This window comes from Cricetulus griseus, chromosome 10, assembly GCF_003668045.3.
Source record: "Cricetulus griseus strain 17A/GY chromosome 10, alternate assembly CriGri-PICRH-1.0, whole genome shotgun sequence".
Classification (NCBI taxonomy): domain Eukaryota; kingdom Metazoa; phylum Chordata; class Mammalia; order Rodentia; family Cricetidae; genus Cricetulus; species Cricetulus griseus.
In genome coordinates, this window is record NC_048603.1 from 8,580,182 (window position 1) to 8,586,181 (window position 6,000).

At 39.4% G+C, this 6,000-nt stretch overlaps 1 protein-coding gene across 1 annotated transcript in view; it reads right to left on the bottom strand.

The window, feature by feature from the left end:
• Positions 1-6,000, bottom strand: part of Pkhd1l1 (PKHD1 like 1) — a 142,033-nt gene that overhangs the window by 133,497 nt on the left and 2,536 nt on the right. The gene's annotated exons all lie outside the window — the stretch shown is intronic.

Genomic DNA, 6,000 nt, shown 5'->3' on the forward strand with positions numbered 1-6,000 from the left:
TGTACTCAAAATGCTTGATGAAATCAAACTAATAAGTAGTACTGGCAATTTCCACACAGTTAAGGTCAAAACCCATGTTGTAATCCATGGGAGTAGCATTTCCTACCCAGGAACTTGGACAGCAAGTTCAAGTCCAGCAGATAACCTAAGATTTCTCTCCTCCTGGCAGAAAAGGCCTTTGGTGACAGCTTTGGTGAAAACCAAAGCCTAGTTTTCACCATGTGCAACCTCCATCACAGGGTTGTTCTTCACAGACCTATTGCACAAGCTCTGAGCTGGCCAAGGAGGAAAGCTAGTGTCTTGAGTCATGGAATCAGCATCCATGGTCCAGTCCTCTGTGAGGGCACTCTCTCATGGGAGTTAGCTTGAGACATAGATTCACCTACTTGGTTCCCAATGCCATGAGTCCCTTTGCCTGCTCATTTCTAAGACTTTCTTGTTCTGATCTTTCAATGCTTTTTCTTGCAGACAGTGTGTAATCATTACCTAGGATCCATGCGCAGATATCACTCAATGTTGAACCACTCTCTTCTGCATGCGAAGACACTGGCTGTACTTAAGATCTTTACAGCTCAAAGTACCAGGGAAACAGGCAGTGGAAAGGGCGGTAAGCATTCACAGTGCCTTTATTAGCATCGCTGACTGAAACCAGAGGTAATGGCATTATGTGACAGAGAGATGGGAAATAATAAGATAAAAATGGTCGTGGGGACTTCTCAGAGGGTGGAAGGCCTATCTAAAAGAAAAGCATTTCAGGCAGGGAGAACGGAATATACCAAGGCAGTGTTGGGACCATGTTTGCAGAGCCAAGTAATGGAGTCTAAGGTTAGAGAAGTCAAAGTATGAAAATGAAAAGAATGGAAAACAGAAGAAATAAAGGGTTTTGGATAATTCCTGTGTGTAGAGAACCACTCAAGACTTTGACACAGATGAGTGGCCTTCCTAGATTCACGGCTATTCTGATCATGAACTCCTCAGCAAATGATGGAAAAAGTTCAGATTAGTGATTTAAGACGACATTGAAGGCAATAAGCCCAGAAGACAAAGCTTGCTAATATTTTTCAGGAATTTTGCTGTAAAAGGAGTCAGAGAACTTGGGTGACAGCTGGAGATGGCAGGCAGGTCGAGAAGGAGGCTAGTGATGTTCCTTTGACATTATTTTTAGGTAGGCAAAATGAAAGTGTACCATCAGGCTGATAGAGACAATAGAAGCCGAACCCAGAAAATAGCTAGTGCAAAACAGCAGAAACTTAGCTTAATCTTATTTATTTAGTTTAATCTTATGTGGAAATGAGGAAGTAGACATAGGAGTAATTGAAGATAGACTAAGTAGTTTGTGACACATGAAATATTTTATGATGTTAAATAATATTAACTGAAGTAAGCCTAAGAAATGTATCCAGTGCATAAGATTCATTAGAGACTTGATTAATTAAAATACATCTTTAAATGTTCTCCAAATAATGTTAAAGAGGTGCTCAGTATTATTCTAGTATAAATAAAATTTATGGAATTGTTTTATAAATTTAATTCCTTACACTTACACTTTTGTCCAGATTGCTTAAAAATCCAACACTCATACAATTTTTAAAATATGCACGTTTAAGAATATTTCCCAAAAAATGCCAAAGTACTTAACTTTAAAATACCACTATGATGAAATTTTTGACTTATAGTGAGTTTAAAATTACCAAAAATTTTATTTTATATCATTAATGTATATTTATAAACTGTATACATTTCATAACTTCAGACTATAATCCAAAGCCAGTAATATCAATGAACAGTAAAAAATGCTGAACTGCGAAAGGTCAATAAACTTTAGTTCCTGTGTATAATACTACTTATAACAATATAAATGACACTGTGACATAAATATCCTGTTTCTGATTCTAATTAATGTTAGGAAAACGTAAGTAAATCCAGAAAGGTATGGTTTAGTTACTGGACATTTTTTTTCATTGTTCTACAAAGGCCCGCCAGATCATACAATACTGCCTAGTTTAGCATAGTACTAGAAGCAAGACTTCATTGCAACAGATGCCCCTCACACCTAAACCCCTGGCCTCCAACACAGATAAAGCCACCTGTGGTGATGGCTTCTAATGGAAAGAGTCCAGGCTTCAGACTGCCAGCTCCTGGCTTGGAGTCCCAACGCTGGCACTTCCTGCCAGGTTGACTTTAGACAAACCTATAAACTCTCATTCTCCTTGTCAGAAAACCTCACCATCTCTGCTGCTGGATTGCCAGGATGCTAAGTTGTGGTGTGTAGTGCTGAACTTGGTACCTGCGCAATAAGATCTCATCTAGGAGTTGTTTAATTACCTGCTGTCTTCACAAAACTCTAACATTTAGATTCAAAAATAACACCGGACCCAGCAAGCACTACTATTTGTTACCAAATTCAGTTTCCACCATCCTCTATTTTTCAGTTCTTCTCCTATTCTTTCTTTCGTGTGCAATGAAAATAAGAAGAAACTCAGAGAAGGATAGAGATCTTATTCCTCAAAGCTGAAACCTTAATCAGACAACTTATTCAGCATAGATTTACAAAACATATAGCTATAAATCTCACACATGAAGGCTACGATCATTGAATTGGAAGTGTTAAGATTATAAAGGCAGTTAGTAATAAAATAGAATTGTGAAAAAATACTAAAAATGCCCAAGGCAAGCACTTGCAAACCCAATCTTTTTCTTTTGCCAACTTCTGCTTATCTTTGGGGTTCACACTGAGTTTCGAGCATGCAGGAGGGTTGCTGGAAAGTAAAGAATGGAACATTTTACTTGTGATATGATTCAGGATGTGACACATATGTTTGTTTTAATATTGGGTACATGCTTCGTCAATGATAGGTCAACTCAGGTCTGCACTTTGGCATTCTGAAGACAAGTACAATATTCCATAACAATACTACCAAATGGTGGGATTGATTTTACTTTAAGAGTATCTAGAATATCAAGCACGAATGTGTAAAGTTGTCCAAGTAAAACCAATGAGAAAATATGAGAGACTAGCAAGATATTTAAACATTTTAATTATACATTTTGCCTTAAAAACACAGACTAATGGGGCTGGAGAGATTGCTTGGTAGCTATTAGCGCTAACTGCTCTTCCACAGGACCCGGGTTTGGGTCCCAGAATACACATAGCAGCTCACAACCGCCTGTAATTCCAGTTCCATAGGATCTGATGCCCTCTCTGGCTTCCATGGGTACCAGGCATGCATGTGGTGTACAGACAGACATGTCGGCAGAGCAAAATGGAAATTAAAAATAAGTAAAAAGAAATGCAGAAAAGATATAGAATATGTCTGACATTAAGTTAACCCAAGGGATAAAAAGGAGTGCCAACAGATTCTTTGGTAAAATGAATTCTAAGTATAATTCTAAACTAGCCATTGGGTTTAAAAAAAAAAATAGCTGACACCTCTGGAAGTTTTCCAAAGCGCATGGTTACAGGAAGGGATGGGTGTGCCCTGGAAACAGAAAGGATGAGGTTTGGGATGGGAACTCCTTACATGCTGATGTGGGAGACAGGAGTTGCCAGGTACACAGGGCTGGGTCCCCTGATAACAGCAATCCAGCAGTTCCACCCAGGCTGTTATCATGGGCAACAGCAGTGTTGTTCAAACTGGCCTTTGTCATGCCGTGTAGGCTGTTTGGGTTTCTGGAGTTTGCAAAGCTGGCCTGAAAGTGCGATGTCCTTAAATGTTGTAAAGCCATGCGGAGGAAAGGCTAGGCGGGAGAATAAAGCCAAGCTTGTAAATACAAAAGAAGAAGAAAACTAAAAGCTCAGTGGATAGAGCGAGCATAGACTCTGTAACAGGGACCTGGGTGGTGTCACCCTGTCCAGTCACATGAGGACCAGCAGCTGGGGAAATGACACCCGTTTTACTGATGAGAAAGCCAGCGATCACAGAGTTAGCTTGCTCCAGTATAAAGTTCTATTAAAAGCCAGTTGGGCTGAACCAAAACTTGTGTCTTTTCCAAAATGTAAAGCGTCTATGACTGAACGCTTCAACACAATGAGTGTGCCAGTTATTGTCAGGGGGATACCAAAAAGTAAACAGAGCTCTGCTCATCCAAGCAACTTTTTAAAACAGAGACTTGATAACTAAGTTTGGAAGACAATCCAACAATATCAAATATGGCTCAAAAGCAACAAAATCAATGTAGTTGTGGACACGCCACAAATATCCAAATAATCACCGTTGTCATCGAGTCTGTCATCATAGAAGGGCTGCTATTTCCGTGATATCATTGTTTAAAACGACTTGGCTCAATGCCATGATTGTAATAATGTAATAGCATCTAGCTTTGCCTCTCAAAAACTACCTGGTTGCTTCCCCCCCCCCACTTTTTCCTCTTTAGCACTTGGGGTGGAGTCCAGGGTCTCAGGTATGCAGATCAAGCAAGCCACCGCTAAACTACACAAACCTCAACCCCGAAGCACAGCCTTCCGAATAAAATAACCCCCAGAAAACCCGAGCCATTTAGATACTGGGAAGTGTCAGTAGTCAGATTTCTAGTAGGTGGAATCACAGAGAACTCAACTTCCCAAATCTACGCTTTCTCCAATATCTTGCTTTTGTATAATAAGCTTTATAAAAATAAAATATTCATTCACAAGCTTTGGTGTGTAAGTTCATTAGCATTGCTTTATACGGATTCTAAATACATCACAGACATCCCAAAAATCTGTATTAAATTTACTTTTCTGTTTAAGACTTTTTAACTGAAGTATGATTAACATAAAAAGTATACAGACTTAATGTGTCGTATATAATTTAATCAGTTTAGAGATGTAAGGCATACCACATCACTCCTATCAGTTCTACAGACGTATCAGTCATCTCCAAATGTCTCTTCCTAGCATTCAATCTTGTTCCTTAGCAGACTTTAAGTATGCAAGTCATATCATCACCAGTAAGAGACTATGACCTCTAGACTGTACACATTTCTCATAACTAACATTTTGCTCAATTTGACCAGTACCTACCGTTCCACCTGCTCCCAGCCCCTGACACCTACCATGCCAAACCCTGCTTCTATAAAGTAGCAAAAACAATATATAGACTCAGCTTGGAAAGAAAGACGGATACCAAGAGTTTCAGTTAGCCACAGAGAGTTTTAAAGCAGAGAGAGGGAAAAAGTGTATAGGTGAGGATGCCGGTGTCACCAATCCGAATGGGCTCAATTTCATCTATAAAGTCTGCCAAAAGCATTCAGAAGGAAGGGGTCGGATGGAATAGGGAGGAAAAAAAACTTCCTTTATTCCTTATGCTTCATTGCTGAGAATTCTAGGCATGACTGCCTCAGGGGTCACAAAAGGGCCAAGAATGGTGCCTTTGGAAACTCCTCAACAGACATGTTCCGACTCTGTGTAGCTAAACTAGCTACGGCTCCTGTACCAGGAGTTCAGGTTGGGAAACAGCAGGCTTGTGTTGCTTTGCTCTTCTTTTAACCTGAACTTTCCTCTTGTGGCATTTAAATTTCTGATGAAACCTAATAGCCACCGAGTACATTGTCTTAGCAGCATTTTACAATATGAAATAGTTAAGTTTAAGATGGCTTAAAAAATCTTCAGTAGATACAGTTTCCCACTCCTAACTGCATACAGAGTGGGGGGTATATATGTGTGTATTGCTCAACATTCAGGAATATAATCTGTTTTAAACATGTCATTGAGATACTGAATTTTATAAAAGTGCTGAAAGTAATAAAATACACTTCAACATATATGATAACTACTTCCTTCTGTCCAATTCTGACTCCAAAGGCTTATTTGTTATCTTAAAGACCAAATGGAGGATTGTGTTACGTTAGTCTCTCTCTCTCTCTCTCTCTCTCTCTCTCTCTCTCTCTCTCTCTCTCTCGTGTTTCTTTCATGTTCTTCAAACATTTCCTAAGTGCCGAGTACTGTTGCCACTCTTATTGCAAAGGCCTGACATCTGACAGAAGCATATGTTTATTTCATCCTGGGAGGAAGTGCACTTT